A 17,669-nucleotide genomic window follows, 5' to 3' on the forward strand; every position below is an offset into this window, starting at 1 on the left:
TTCTCAACCAAAGGTGAATTTATGCAAATATTATGCTTGGGGCATTTGTAAGCATGGAATATCAGGAAAAAAAATAGGACATGCAACTTTGAGCATCCCAAAAAAGTGTAGCGACCTCCTGTCTAAAGGAGTGTGTCGTTCTTCTTCCTGTACTTTCTTTCACCCAAAAATGTGTCACTCCTCGGTCCTCCAGAGGCAGTGTTACAACATCAGCTGCCCTGCATGCCATCTAAAAGGGACCAGGAGGCACAGACCCCACAAAACAAACAATAGTAGCTATGACAACCCAACTCCAGGTGATTTTTTTAGTGGCAGGAAACGGAAAAAGAAAATGGAAGGAAATAAAAATAGTCCACCTTGGAGCCTTGTTGGACTGGAGGCGCAGCCAGTGGCCACCCATGGCCCTCCAGAACTACAACTACTGATGCCAATAACGAAATCCCCCCAGCAAACACAGAATACAACCTCGTTCATATTTGCTAATATACAGGTCCTTAAGCCATCCACCAACAACAAAATACCTTTTATCAGTGGACTTCTAGAGGAGTCTAATGCAATGTTTGCAGCCTTCACAGAGACTCACACAAAAGATCACTTTGACAGTGAAATATGGATAAGTGGTTACAACCCTTTTAGATATGACAGAAAGAACAGGCAACAGGGGGGAGGGTTGGCCTGTATGTCAAAGAGTCCCTCATCTGCATGGAGTTGCTGAACACCACAAATGAGGTAGTTGAAGTTCTATCAATAAGGATCGAGAACCAAAACCTAGTCATTGTGGTTGTATATAAGCCACCAGATGCAACCTCCCAACAGTTCAAGGAACAGCTACTGAAAATTGATTACTGTTTGGAAAGCCTTCCAGCTCCATCCCCAAACATCTTACTGCTTGGTGATTTCAACCTAAGGCATAAAAAATGGAAGAATGTAGCGAATAATGTTATAGCTGAAACAATCCCCGGAGGTAGCGCAGATGAAAGGTCACACACACATGAGCTACTAAGTTTCTGCAAAAAACACACCTTAAGCCAGCAGATAGTGGAGCCAACAAGACTAGAAAACACACTTGGCCTTATCTTCACAAATAATGAGGACCTGATAAGTGACATAAGAATATCAAAAACAACTAATTCTTATCACAACCTAATCGAAGTCCAGACGTACATGCATAGGGGTCCTGATCAGCAGAATGCATGTACCTGTGTAGGTGTCTTCACAAAATACAACTTCAACAACAAGAACATCAACTGGGACCAGGTAAACCATGTCCTAAATGAAACATGTTGGGAAGACATCTTAAATGACATGGATCCAAACCAGTGCCTTGAAAGGATCAACTTCCTGGCAGCTGAAGCATGTTCTAGGCATATTTCCCTAAGAAAGAAGAAGAGCAGGAGTAAACTGGAGAGAGAAAGACGCTCCCTCTACAGAAGACGACGAAGAGTCACTGAGCTCCTCAGGAGTGCTAGAATATCTGATACACGAAAGGAGGCGCTGACCAGGGAAGTGGAAACTATCGAACTTAAATTAAATGACTCTTACAGGAACCAGGAGAGACAGGAGGAGCTTAAAGCTATTAGTGAAATTGAAAGAAATTCGAAATATTTGTTTTCATATGACAAAAACAAGGCAAATACCACATCTAGTATCGGGCCCTTACTCAGGATGGGACTTACACAGATGACAACAAGGAAATGAGTGAAATACTGAAATCCCAGTATGACTCTGTGTTTAGTGAGCCACTAATCAGTCTGAGGATCGACGACCCAAATGATTTCTTCATGAATGAGCCTCATAACTCCTTAAATGTATGCCAGATTTTCGACATTACCCTAACTCCGATAGACTTCGAAAAAGCCATTGACAACATGCCCATGCACTCAGCCCCGGGCCCAGACTCGTGGAACTCTGTATTCATTAAGAACTGCAAGAATCCCCTCTCGCGTGCCCTAAGTACACTATGGAGGAGGAGTTTGGACATGGGTGAAATTCCACAGTCACTTAAAACAACGGATATAGCCCCACTCCATAAAGGTGGCAGCAAAGCATTAGCTAAGAACTATAGACCAATAGCTCTGACGTCCCACATCATAAAAATGTTTGAAAGAGTGCTAAGAAGCAGGATTGCAAATCACCTGGATTCCCAAAATCTGCACAATCAAGGGCAACATGGGTTCAGGGCAGGTCGCTCCTGCCTCTCACAACTACTGGTTCACCATGACATTGCCTTGGATGCACTGGAAGAAAATCAGAACGCAGATGTAATATACACAGACTTTGCAAAAGCGTTTGACAAATGTGATCATGGCGTAATAGCGCTCAAAATACGTGCTAAAGTAATAACTGGGAAAGTGGGGAGATGGATCTTCAACTTCCTAACAAATCGAACACAAAGAGTAGTGGTCAACAGAGTTAAATCAGAGGCTGCCATAGTGAAGATCTCTGTTCCACAAGGCACAGTACTCGCCCCTATCTTATTCCTCATCCTCATATCAGACATAGACAGAGATATACACCACAGCACCGTATCATCCTTTGCGGATGATACTAGGATCTGCGTGAGGCTGTCATCTGCTGAGGACGCGGTTAACCTCCAAGAAGATATAAACAGAGTTTTCCAGTGGGCAACGGAAAACAATATGATGTTCAATGAGGACAAATTCCAACTACTCCGTTATGGAAAACTGGAGGAGATAATAACTAGAACAGAGTATACTACAAACTCTGGCCATACAATAGAGCGGAAAAATAATGTAAGGGACCTGGGAGTAGTAATGTCTGAGGATCTCACTTTCAAGGATCACAACAGTGCCACGATCACAAGTGCAAAGAAAATGATAGGATGGATAATGAGAACGTTCAAAACGAGAGATGCCAAGCCAATGATGATCCTTTTCAAATCACTTGTTCTCTCTAGGCTGGAATACTGCTGTACATTAACATCTCCATTCAAAGCAGGTGAAATTGCAGATCTAGAGAGTGTACAGAGATCCTTTACTGCACGTATAATTTCTGTCAAGCACCTTAACTACTGGGAACGCTTGGAAGCACTTGACTTGTACTCGTTGGAACGCAGGAGGGAGAGATATATCATAATCTACACTTGGAAAATCCTGGAAGGAATGGTCCCGAATCTGCACACAGAAATCACTCTACGAAAGTAAAAGACTGGGCAGGCGATGGAAAATGCCCCCAATTAAAAGTAGGGGCGCCATTGGTACACTAAGAGAAAACACCATAAGTGTTCGGGGCCCAAGACTGTTCAACAGCCTCCCATCAAGCATTAGGGGAATTACCAATAAACCCCTGGCTGCCTTCAAGAGAGAGCTGGACAGATACCTAAAGTCAGTGCCGGATCAGCCGACCTGTGGCTCGTACGTTGGACTGCATGCGGCTAGCAGTAACAGCCTAGTTGATCAGGCCCTGATCCACCGGGAGACCTGGTCATTGACCGGGCCGCGGGGGCGTTGATCCCCGGAATAACCTCCAGGTAACCTAGAATCTCAACTCCAAGGCCTAGTTTTCTTAATAAATCTGTATTTATCAAGATCTGAACGTATCAGTGAATAATAATAATAATAATAATAATAATAATATACTTTTTTCAGTGCTTCAACTTTTCTGTAATGTAATATTTAAATGCAGTTATTAATTTCGATAAGTATTTAGAGCTGCAATTTAAATACAAACATTATATGTACATACAGTAGTTGTTGATCACCTGAGCTGTGGTTGCTAGCATACAGTGTTTTAATGAGGTCGTCAAGTAGGAGGCGTGATCTGGGAGCGGGCCGCGGGGACCATTATCCCTGGGAACCATTACGACATAACCATCTTGAACAAGATAACATCGAAGTTTTCTGTGCAGTATTTTATATTTTGCCTCATAATTTAGCTTTATAAACTTGCAGTTATTTGATTAACTATGTAAACAGTAAGCAACGCTTACACATGGCACAGTGTAAACTGTGAGAGTAATGTTTGCACACTTTCACAATCCACCGCAATGTTGCAGTAGGTCGCTGTTGACACTCTTAGTTGATGGTTCATTACCACATGGTCTTGGATGCTGTGGATAACAAACACAGTACATTATTATTATAATCAAAAAGAAGCGCTAAGCCACAAGGACTAACAAACACAGTACAGATGTTATGTACACAGAGTTGGCAGAAGACCCTCGAAAAGTGTAATAGCGCACAAAATGTGTTCAGAAGCCGGGCTGTGGCTCGTACGTTGGATTGCGTGCAGCCAGCAGTAACAGCCTGGTTGATCAGGCTCTGATCCACCAGGAGGCCTGGTCACAGACCGGGCCGCGGGGGCGTTGACCCCCGGAACTCTCTCCAGGTAAACTCCAGGTAAGAAGGAAGACACGAAAATAAATGGAGTGTTAATTTTCTAACAAATTGGATGCCAAGAGAAACAGTAGAGTGAGTTTGACACTGTGAAGACTTCTGTTATTTACGGCACAGTACTCGCTCCACTTGTCATTCTCATTCTAATTTGTGACGTTAATCAAAGCACTATAACATCGTTTGAGACGATATTAGAATTTGTATGAGAGTGGTAACCATGGAGACACAGCAACAATCCAAGCGGACGTTTACACCGGGTCTGCCAGAGGGCCACATTAATGTGATGTTCATCGAAGACAAATTTCACTTACGCCGCTGTAGAAACAAATGAAGAATTAAAAATAGAAATGGAGTATAGGAGAAACTGGAACCAGTCAGTGAAGCTTAAGATTAATGTGAGGTAATTAGTAGTGAGGATACCAGAAGATCTTATTTCAAGGATGATCACGTCGTGGAGTGAAACAATGTCTCATAATAAAATGTGTTAATCGTTGCATATGTGTCTTTATTCCCACAGTTTGTGATTGTTGATATAATGTAGCAAGTACTTGTACACAGTACTTGTACACAGTACTTGTACACAGTACTTGTACACAGTACTTGTACACAGTACAAGCCTGGGTGGGGATGTGGCAGCTTAGACTCGGTTGAATTACGATGTCAAGGCCCTTGTGGCAAGACACAACTTGAGTGTTGATGAATGTTTCCTTCAGAAGGGGGGTTAATACCCCCTCAGCCCGATGTTAGACCAGGCTTCTCAGTGGATGTCCTGATCAATAAGGCTGTTGGTGCTAGCCGCACGTAGTCCAACGTATGCACCACAGCCCGGCGGATTAGGTGCTGACTTCAGAAGCTGACTTTGGGAAATTACCAAGTTCCCTTTAGAAGGCAACCAGGGATCTGTTGTTAATTAATTTCCCTTGTATATGAAGGGGAAGGTTTGAAACATCTTGGTCCCTTTACACTTACCGAGTTCTCTTTTAGTATATGCACGGCTCCCTGCTTTTCGTTGGGAGTATTTTGCACGGTCTTCCAAGCCTCTTACTTTCTCAGGGAGTGATTTTTTGTATATGAATTAAGGACTAGGCCCTCTAGAATTTTCCAGATGTAAATTATAATGTATCTTTCTCGCTTACGCTCCAAAAAATACAGTTGAAAATATTTCAGACGTTTCCAATGACTTTGGTGCTTGATTGAATTTGTACGCGATGTGAAGGTTCTCTGTATATTTTCCATATGTGCAGTTTGTCTGCCGTGAAAGAAGCTGTTGGGTTACAGCAGTACTCCAGCGCAGAGACCACAAGTGATTTAAAGAGTATTATCATTGCCTTGGCATTTTCCTATTTTGAAGATTCCGGTTGTCAAGTATCATTTTCGTGCCGTTGTAATAACTACATTATTGTGATCCTTGAAGGTGAACTCTGCTGACATTTTCATAAGTCCCTTATGTTAATCTTTAGCTATTTCGAGTGAGTCGAGTTTGTTTTAAACTGCATTCCAGTCTTTATTTCTTCATTTTTGTCATAATGGAGTAACTGACATTTGTCCTGTTGAAAGTCGTATCGTCGTCAGTGGCCCACTGGAAGACTGTTTATCTCAGCTTGGAGGTTTGTTGTGTCCTCAGTGGGTGTCACTCTCTCACAGGTTCTAGTATCTGCAGAAGGTGATGTGCTGCTGTGATTTATGTCTGTTGGATATGATGTAAGAAAAAACTGTAATTTTATTATTTGATTATGGATGTGAAGACATGACTAGATGATGCTAGGTTTGAATTATCTTGAGACAAAATAATTTGTCATTTTAGAAAATTGCCTCTAAAGTATAATTAGAGAAGTGTACACTTGGCAAGTGAAATACACGTATACATATATGTTAAGACGAATTTTCAGCTCTTCCTGGACCATTATCAAGTCACGATTGAAAGTTAATATGATGCATTTATAAATCTTCGTTTAAAAGCAAAATGTACTTCAGATACACTAAAAATTAGCTTCCAATAAAAACGTTTTTAAAGATGGACTTTTCAGGATGTGCAGTGTTTTTACACGATGTACATTGTGAGGTTGGTGTAGGTACAGTTGTTCTCTGACACTCCTTCACGCGCACATTGCTCAAACCTCAAAAACTGGTCGTAAAGACAGTTACATTGCTTGAATTCATTACATTTTTATTAAAACATTTTTTAAAAATTAATATTTTTTTCACAGATTAATCAGAAGAATAAAGGTTATAAATTATCTAGCGTTGTCATCTAGTGCTGTTTTTTTTTTTTTTTTGTAATATTTTGTAGGACTTTTGAGGTAGATATGAACGAAAATGTAATTATTATTTTATTATTTTTATTATCACACCGGCCGATTCCCACCAAGGCAGGGTGGCCCGAAAAAGAAAAACTTTCACCATCATTCACTCCATCACTGTCTTGCCAGAAGGGTGCTTTACACTACAGTTTTTAAACTGCAACATTAACACCCCTCCTTCAGAGTGCAGGCACTGTACTTCCCATCTCCAGGACTCAAGTCCGGCCTGCCGGTTTCCCTGAATCCCTTCATAAATGTTACTTTGCTCACACTCCAACAGCACGTCAAGTATTAAAAACCATTTGTCTCCATTCACTCCTATCAAACACGCTCACGCATGCCTGCTGGAAGTCCAAGCCCCTCGCACACAAAACCTCCTTTACCCCCTCCCTCCAACCCTTCCTAGGCCGACCCCTACCCCGCCTTCCTTCCACTACAGACTGATACACTCTTGAAGTCATTCTGTTTCGCTCCATTCTCTCTACATGTCCGAACCACCTCAACAACCCTTCCTCAGCCCTCTGGACAACAGTTTTGGTAATCCCGCACCTCCTCCTAACTTCCAAACTACGAATTCTCTGCATTATATTCACACCACACATTGCCCTCAGACATGACATCTCCACTGCCTCCAGCCTTCTCCTCGCTGCAACATTCATCACCCACGCTTCACACCCATATAAGAGCGTTGGTAAAACTATACTCTCATACATTCCCCTCTTTGCCTCCAAGGACAAAGTTCTTTGTCTCCACAGACTCCTAAGTGCACCACTCACTCTTTTTCCCTCATCAATTCTATGATTCACCTCATCTTTCATAGACCCATCCGCTGACACGTCCACTCCCAAATATCTGAATACGTTCACCTCCTCCATACTCTCTCCCTCCAATCTGATATTCAATCTTTCATCACCTAATCTTTTTGTTATCCTCATAACCTTACTCTTTCCTGTATTCACCTTTAATTTTCTTCTTTTGCACACCCTACCAAATTCATCCACCAATCTCTGCAACTTCTCTCCAGAATCTCCCAAGAGCACAGTGTCATCAGCAAAGAGCAGCTGTGACAACTCCCACTTTCTGTGTGATTCTTTATCTTTTAACTCCACGCCTCTTGCCAAGACCCTCGCATTTACTTCTCTTACAACCCCATCCATAAATATATTAAACAACCACGGTGACATCACACATCCTTGTCTAAGGCCTACTTTTACTGGGAAAAAATTTCCCTCTTTCCTACATACTCTAACTTGAGCCTCACTATCCTCGTAAAAACTCTTCACTGCTTTCAGTAACCTACCTCCTACACCATACACTTGCAACATCTGCCACATTGCCCCCCTATCCACCCTGTCATACGCCTTTTCCAAATCCATAAATGCCACAAAGACCTCTTTAGCCTTATCTAAATACTGTTCACTTATATGTTTCACTGTAAACACCTGGTCCACACACCCCCTACCTTTCCTAAAGCCTCCTTGTTCATCTGCTATCCTATTCTCCGTCTTACTCTTAATTCTTTCAATTATAACTCTACCATACACTTTACCAGGTACACTCAACAGACTTATCCCCCTATAATTTTTGCACTCTCTTTTATCCCCTTTGCCTTTATACAAAGGAACTATGCATGCTCTCTGCCAATCCCTAGGTACCTTACCCTCTTCCATACATTTATTAAATAATTGCACCAACCACTCCAAAACTATATCCCCACCTGCTTTTAACATTTCTATCTTTATCCCATCAATCCCGGCTGCCTTACCCCCTTTCATTTTACCTACTGCCTCACGAACTTCCCCCACACTCACAACTGGCTCTTCCTCACTCCTACAAGATGTTATTCCTCCTTGCCCTATACACGAAATCACAGCTTCCCTATCTTCATCAACATTTAACAATTCCTCAAAATATTCCTTCCATCTTCCCAATACCTCTAACTCTCCATTTAATAACTCTCCTCTCCTATTTTTAACTGACAAATCCATTTGTTCTCTAGGCTTTCTTAACTTGTTAATCTCACTCCAAAACTTTTTCTTATTTTCAACAAAATTTGTTGATAACATCTCACCCACTCTCTCATTTGCTCTCTTTTTACATTGCTTCACCACTCTCTTAACTTCTCTCTTTTTCTCCATATACTCTTCCCTCCTTGCATCACTTCTACTTTGTAAAAACTTCTCACATGCTAACTTTTTCTCCCTTACTACTCTCTTTACATCATCATTCCACCAATCACTCCTCTTCCCTCCTGCACCCACTTTCCTGTAACCACAAACTTCTGCTGAACACTCTAACACTACATTTTTAAACCTACCCCATACCTCTTCGACCCCATTGCCTATGCTCTCATTAGCCCATCTATCCTCCAATAGCTGTTTATATCTTACCCTAACTGCCTCCTCTTTTAGTTTATAAACCTTTACCTCTCTCTTCCCTGATGCTTCTATTCTCCTTGTATCCCATCTACCTTTTACTCTCAGTGTAGCTACAACTAGAAAGTGATCTGATATATCTGTGGCCCCTCTATAAACATGTACATCCTGAAGTCTACTCAACAGTCTTTTATCTACCAATACATAATCCAACAAACTACTGTCATTTCGCCCTACATCATATCGTGTATACTTATTTATCCTCTTTTTCTTAAAATATGTATTACCTATAACCAAACCCCTTTCTATACAAAGTTCAATCAAAGGGCTCCCATTATCATTTACACCTGGCACCCCAAACTTACCTACCACACCCTCTCTAAAAGTTTCTCCTACTTTAGCATTCAAGTCCCCTACCACAATTACTCTCTCACTTGGTTCAAAGGCTCCTATAATACCACCTAAAAATATTAAAAGTTTTATGTTTAGTTTTCTAGGTCACCAGTTTCTGGTGAAACTGTCGAGTATATATAATGTAAAGTTAGTGAAGTGAGTTTGGTGTGTGTGGTGCACGTAATGATGTCGTGAAGTGTGTGCTGTCACCTGAACTGTGTACATCTTGTAGATAAATGATTCAGAGAAAAGACGGGTTGATAAATTAGACACATGTGCAACACTTAGGTATCTATATTAAGGAAATGTTTCGCCACACAGTGGCGTCATCAGTCTTGGCGCATATGCTGTATTTTTTCATGATTGATGGACTGATTACATCGACTCCAGGCTGAAGGACTGATAATCTCAAACTCCTTCTGATCTTCACCATTCTTCTTTGTTTAGGACTGATGAAGCCACTGCTTGGCGAAACGTTTTTTTTCAATAAAGATACCCAAGTGTTGCATATGTACACCTTGTATCATATTCATTTAGAAAACACCACCTGAGACAACAAGAACATTGGCTTCATAAACATAAGAATCCTTCAGTTTCTTGATTCCACATCAGCAGTATATGACAACTCGGCTAATGATGAAGCAGATACCACAAAGATTTATAGATTTGTATCTGTATTTGCTGAAGAAAAATTAATTTATATTCCTTTACTAACATACACTCTGACGGCGGTGAGAACGTCTTCATTTAATGAATAATTGTGAAAAGAAGTTAGATCAGCCAGTGTATTATGAGCAACACAGTTGGCCATGACCAACTCTATCAAGCAATATTCAAAGACGTAAAAAAAAATAAATCGTGAAACAAATCGCAAGAAACAGGAAGAGTTCCGCAAGAGTGGAAACTTGCAAATGTCATGGTAATCTTTACCAATGGTATGCTCATGGAAATAATTCGAGATCAAGTAATGCAACATTCAGAATGATCATTAAATAATTAAAAAAAAAAACTCTCAACATGACTGCCGGAAAAATCGTTCATATTTCTTATAACTCTACTCTACTGTTCTGATATGTATGATAAATGTAAGGTGGTAACACCTTAACATCTCTCACGGTAGGCTAAACAAGGCTGTTAAATGTTATGCACTCTGCCAAGATTTCTGACCTTTCCTTTCTTTCTCATGAACATGTAAACTTGCATCTAAAACTTACTTATTACATACATTTACGTTTTCTTTTTTGTGTGTTTCCTAATAAATAATAATTCCTTTAATTTCCTTTTAGTTTAGGATTCCTAAGAGCATGTAAAGATAGGATAGAGACAGAAAACTACAAAATATCAAGATAATCTTTCAGTTGACAAGAGAAAATAACATGATGTTCAGTGGAAGTATATTATTACAGTTCATCTACAGAAGAAATGAACACCAGGTGAACACAAGACGCAGAATACAGCTACGCATCTCATACACCAGAAGGAACGTGACTTACCAAGATAAATAACGTTAATGACGGCATTATTCAAATCACTTGGGCTCTTGCGTTTTCAACATTGTTCCTTGTTCACAGCTTCTTTCAAGGTAGGAGAGGGAGAGAGAGAGCAGAGCCTTAAAATTTTCAGTGTTCTTTTACCGATAGCATAGACTCGTTAAAACATAAGAACTACTGGGAACACCTCATATACCACTTGGAATATACTCGCTTAAATGAAGAGGAGACAAAAATGTTAAAAAATGTACAGGGATGTGATATATTCTTGAGGGTCATGTCCAGTCTGCACACGACAATAACAACTTAATGGAATGAGATATATGAAAAGAACTGTAAAATTAACCAGGTGAAAAACAAGGTTACCATAACAACAATTAGAAAACTGTGTCAACACCCATCGTCATTGATTGTCACCTTATTACCAACTTCAAAATTCATTACAGTGCCTTTTTTTTCAAAGTGGAATCGTCCCACTGTAGAAAACAGTACAAGCATTAACTCATTTCCTACAAACAGAAAAAATTGGGCAATATCTAAACATGGAAAAATAAAATAAGTCTATCCAAAATTTCGGCAGATGGAAGAGAAAACAGGAAGAGGACTCCAGCAGGCAACCACAACCTAGTGAGGAGACATAAGTGAGCTAACACAGCATGAATGACAGCATAATACACCTCGTGCAGTCATGCGGAGGAGAAGTAACCTCTAAGTAAACTGCACGTGTCATGAAGAAGAACCTGTTACCAGCACATGCAAGAAATATTGCCAAAACAGGGAAAGAATTTTTCAAGAGAAAACCGGATCACTATTCACTTCCAGTGGCAAGTCGTGATGGCTAGGTGGACCTGGGACCCACTGGCAGCAACAATCTGCTTGACCAGACGGTCAATAAGGAAGTCTGGCCTTAGGCAGGGCTATGAGGGTGGAAGAGTCCCGGGAACTGGTACAGGTATATGACAGGTATGAAGGAGTGGAGAGAAGAGCAACCAGCACTGCAAAACTTGATGACACAAAAGTCAGAAAGTTTCTTGGTAAATAAACTGTAATGTTAGTTTAGGAAGCAGATCTCATGCCACCTTGGGTATTCTTGCCACCTTGGGTATTCTTGCCACCTTGGGTATTCTTGCCACCTTGGGTATTCTTGTCACCTTGGGTATTCTTGCCACCTTGGGTATTCTTGCCACCTTGGGTATTCTTGCCACCTTGGGTATTCTTGCCACCTTGGGTATTCTTGCCACCTTGGGTATTCTTGCCACCTTGGGTATTCTTGCCACCTTGGGTATTCTTGCCACCTTGGGTATTCTTGCCACCTTGGGTATTCTTGCCACCTTGGGTATTCTTGTCACCTTGGGTATTCTTGCCACCTTGGGTATTCTTTCCACCTTGGGTATTCTTTCCACCTTGGGTATTCATGCTACCTTGCGTATTCATGCTACCTTGCGTATTCATGCTACCTTGGGTATTCTTGCAACCTTGGGTATTCATGCTACCTTGGGTATTCTTGCTACCTTGGGTATTCTTGCTACCTTGGGTATTCTTGCCACCTTGGGTATTCTTGTCACCTTGGGTATTCATGCTACCTTAGTGTATTCATGCTACCTTGGGTATCCTTGCTACCTTGGGTATCCTTGCTACCTTGGGTATTCTTGTCACCTTGGGTATTCTTGTCACCTTGGGTATTCTTGCAACCTTGCGTATTCTTGCAACCTTGGGTATTCTTGCAACCTTGGGTATTCATGCCACCTTGGGTATTCATCCTACCTTGGGTATTCACGCTACCTTGGGTATTCATGCTACCTTGGGTATTCATGCTATCTTGGGTATCCCTGTCACCTTGGGTATTCATGCTACCTTGGGTATTCATGCTACCTTGGGTATCCTTGCTACCTTGTGTATTTATGCAACCTTGGGTATTCATGCTACCTTCGGTATCCTTGTCACCTTGGGTATTTATGCTACCTTGGATATTCATGCTACCTTGGGTATCCCTGCTACCTTGGGTATTCATGCTACCTTGGGTATTCTTGCTACCTTGGGTATTCATGCTACCTTGGGTATTCATGCTACCTTGGGTATTCTTGCAACCTTGGGTATTCTTGTCACCTTGGGTATTCTTGTCACCTTGGGTATTCTTACCACCTTGGGTATTCTTGTCACCTTGGGTATTCATGCTACCTTGGGTATCCATACTATCTTGGGTATTCTTGTCACCTTGCGACTCCTAAAGAGCAGATGAACTGTACGACTCCTTTCAACGGATATATTAGAAGCTGTTGAAAATATGACAAGTGAGAGATAATTGATAAACTGTACTGTCAGGTGACACAGATCAGTTTAGAAGATAATAGGAAACACTAAACTTAACTGATGAACATTTTCCTTGACTAGTATACTTCTTTAGGCACTTGAGAAGATGAAAAATTTAACAAAGTTCCTGGAGAGAAAGGGATTCATATGGAGGAGCCATCATGGATGTAGTTATAGTAAATCTTGTCGCACCAGATGCAACCTCCCAACAGTTCAAGGAACAGCTACTGAAAATTGATTACTGTTTGGAAAACCTTCCAGCTCCATCCCCAAACATCTTACTGCTTGGTGATTTCAACCTAAGGCATACAAAATGGAAGAATGTAGCAAATAATGTTATAGCTGAAACAATCCCCGGAGGTAGCGCAGATGAAAGGTCACACACACATGAGCTACTAAGTCTCTGCGAAAAACACACCTTAAGCCAGCAGATAGTGGAGCCAACAAGACTAGAAAACACACTTGACCTTATCTTCACAAATAATGAGGACTTGATAAGAGACATAAGAATATCAAAAACAACTAATTCCGATCACAACCTAATCGAAGTCCAGACGTACATGCATAGGGGTCCTGATCAGCAGAATGCATGTACCTGTGAAGGTGTCTTCACAAAATACAACTTCAACAACAAGAACATCAACTGGGACCAGGTAAACCATGTCCTAAACGAAACATGTTGGGAAGATGTCTTAAATGACATGGATCCAAACCAGTGCCTTGAAAGGATCAGCTTCCTGGCAGCCGAAGCATGTTCTAGGCATATTCCCCTAAGAAAGAAGAGCAGGAGTAAACTGGAGAGAGAAAGACGCTCCCTCTACAGAAGACGACGAAGAGTCACTGAGCTCCTCAGGAGTGCTAGAATATCTGATACACGAAAGGAGGCGCTGATCAGGGAAGTGGAAACTATCAAACTTAAGTTAAATGACTCTTACAGGAACCAGGAGAGGCAGGAGGAGCTTAAAGCTATTAGTGAAATTGAAACAAATTCAAAATATTTCTTTTCATATGCCAAAAACAAGGCAAATACCACATCTAGTATCGGGCCCTTACTCAGGATGGGACTTACACAGATGACAACAAGGAAATGAGTGAAATACTGAAATCCCAGTACGACTCTGTGTTTAGTGAACCACTAATCGGTCTGAGGATCGACGACCCAAATGATTTCTTCATGAATGAGCCTCAAAACTCCATAAATGTATGCCAGATTTCCGACATTACCCTAACTCCGATAGATTTCGAAAAAGTCATTGACAACATGCCTATGCACTCAGCCCCGGGCCCAGACTCGTGGAACTCTGTTTTCATTAAGAACTCCAAGAAACCCCTCTCGCGTGCCGTAAGTACACTATGGAGGAGGAGCTTGGACATGGGTGAAATTCCACAGTCACTTAAAACAACGGATATAGCCCCATTCCATAAAGGTGGCAGCAAAGCATTAGCTAAGAACTATAGACAAATAGCTCTGATGTCCCACATAAAAATGTTTGAAAGAGTGTTAAGAAGCAGGATTGCAAAACACCTGGATTCCCAAAATCTGCACAATCCAGGGCAACATGGGTTTAGGGCAGTTCGCTCCTGCCTCTCACTACTGGATCACTATGACATGGCCTTGGATGCACTGGAAGAAAATCGGAATGCAGATGTAATATACACAGACTTTGCAAAAGCATTTGACAAATGCGATCATGGCGTAATAACCCATAAAATACGTGCTAAAGGAATAACTGGGAAAGTAGGGAGATGGATCTTCAACTTCCTAACAAATCGAACAAATCCTCATAACAAATCCTCATATCAGACATAAACAGAGATATACACCACAGCACCGTATCATCCTTTGCGGATGATACTAGGATCTGCATGAGGCTGTCATCTGCTGAGGACGCGGTTAACCTCCAAGAAGATATAAACAAAGTTTTCCAGTGGGCAACGGAAAACAGTATGATCAATGAGGACAAATTCCAACTACTCCGTTATGGAAAACTGGAGGAGATAATAACTAGAACAGAGTATACAGACCCTGGTCATACAATAGAGCGGAAAAATAATGTAAGGGACCTGGGAGTGGTAATGTCTGAGGATCTCACTTTCAAGGATCACAACAGTGCCACGATCGCACTTGCAAAGAAAATGATAGGATGGATAATGAGAGCTTTCAAAACGAGAGATGCCAAGCCAATGATGATCCTTCTCAAATCACTTGTTCTCTCTAGGCTGGAATACTGCTCTACATTAACATCTCCATTCAAAGCAGGTGAAATCGTAGATCTAGAGAGTGTACAGCGATCCTTTACTGCACGTATAAGTTCTGTCAAGCACCTTAACTACTGGGAACGCTTGGAAGCACTTGACTTGTACTCGTTGGAACGCAGAAGGGAGATATATATCATAATCTACACTTGGAAAATCCTGGAAGGAATGGTCCCAAATCTGCACACAGAAATCACTCCCTACGAAAGTAAAAGACTGGGCACGCGATGGAAAATGCCCCCAATAAAAAGTTTTACAAAGCAGGGCAGCAGGGAAGGTACAATACTGGAGGTTGTTATACAAAGCAGGGGCAGCAGGGGAGGTACAATACTGGAGGTTGTTATACAAAGCAGGGGCAGCAGGGGAGGTACAATACTGGAGGTTGTTATACAAAGCAGGGGCAGCAGGGGAGGTAAAATACTGGAGGTTGTTATACAAAGCAGGGCAGCAGGGAAAGTAAAGTCAGAGGGTAGGTTGTGTCGGAGTGGACACAGGTGACGTATCGTGCTCCCCCAGGAGCGCCATACGTGACCTGTTTAATATATATAGTCATACATGACTTGCCACAGGAAACTGAATCCTGTGTCAGTATGGATGATGAAGTGGCCAGTTTATTAGGGACACTTGTACACCTGCTCGTTAATGCAAATATCTAGTCATCCAGTCAAATCGCAGCACTTCAGTTCCTCAAAGCATGCCGATGTGGTCAAAAATTTCATTTATTGTTCAGATCAGACATGAGTATGAGGTAGATATGTGATACAAGTAACTTTGATTGTTGGTGCCTGAGAGAATGTTGACAGTAACTCAACTCTGTGTTACAACGAAGGTACACAGGAGCATTTCTAAATACAAAAAAAAAAAAAAAAAAATAAACAGGAACCTTGAGGTCGGTGGGCTACAGCAACAGGGTTCGACTCCTGTGAGCTAAGAAAAGGAGACTGAGGCTACAATGGCCACAGGCTCAATAGAACTTAACAGTTGAAGACCGGAAAACGTCTCCTTGTCTGACCTTTTGCGATTTCTGTTGCGACATATAGATGGTAGGGTCAGGAATTTGCCATAGCGGACAGAGTGATTCACTGCACGAATGTACGGCTGACAAATGTGCAACAACTGCGTGATGCTGTCATGTCAACATGGACCAGGATCTCTAAAGAATGTTTCCAACATCTTGTTGAATCCATGACACGAAGAATTTCAGGCTGTTTTGTGTGTATGTGTGTGTGTGTGTGTGTGTGTGTGTGTGTGTGTGTGTGTGTGTGTGTGTGTGTGTGTGTGTGTGTGTGTGGATGTGTGTGTGTGTGTGTGTGGGTGTGTGTGTGTGTGTGGGGGGGGGGTGTACTCACCTAATTGTGGTTGCAGGGGTCGAGACTCAGCTCCTGACCCCACCTCTTCACTGATCGCTACTAGGTCCTCTCTCTGCTTCCTGAGCTTTGTCATACCTCGTCTTAAAGCTATGTATGGTTCCTGCCTCCACTACATTTGCTAGGCTATTCCACTTCCTGACGACCCTATGACTGAAGAAATACTTCCTAACATCCCTCTGACTCGTTTGAGTCTTCAACTTAAAATTGTGACCCCTTGTTTCAGTGTCCCCTTTCTGGAACAACCTGTCTGTCCACCTTATCTATTCCACGCAGTATTTTGTATGTCGTTATCATGTCTCCCCTGACCCTCCTGTCCTCCAATGTCGTCAGTCTGATTTCCCTCAACCTTTCTTCGTAGGACATACCCCTGAGCTCTGGAAGTAGCCTTGTTGCAAACCTTCGCACTTTCTCTAATTTCTTGACGTGCTAGACCAGGTGTGGGTTCCAAACTGGTGCTGCATACTCCAGTATGGGCCTGATGTACACAGTGTACAGTGTCTTGAACGATTCATTACTATGGTATCGGAACGCTATTCTCAGGTTTGCCAGGTACCCATATGCTGTGTGTGTGTGTGTGTGTGTGTGTGTGTGTGTGTGTGTGTGTGTGTGTGTGTGTGTGTGTGTGTGTGTGTTCACAAACATTAATAAGTCGAAGGAGACTCGAACCTACGAACCTTAGTACAAGGTATGAAGTGCTTTACTCACCGTACCACACTGGTTCAGTACCTAGGCACCCAGCTAGCGCTAGACGTTTTGGTCTAGGGCAGCCCGCCTTCAGGCAGGGGGTTTTCAGATTTTCATCTCATCCCCTGCTGGGTGC

The sequence above is a fragment of the Cherax quadricarinatus genome, chromosome 13, assembly GCF_038502225.1.
Source record: "Cherax quadricarinatus isolate ZL_2023a chromosome 13, ASM3850222v1, whole genome shotgun sequence".
NCBI classification, from domain to species: Eukaryota; Metazoa; Arthropoda; class Malacostraca; order Decapoda; family Parastacidae; genus Cherax; species Cherax quadricarinatus.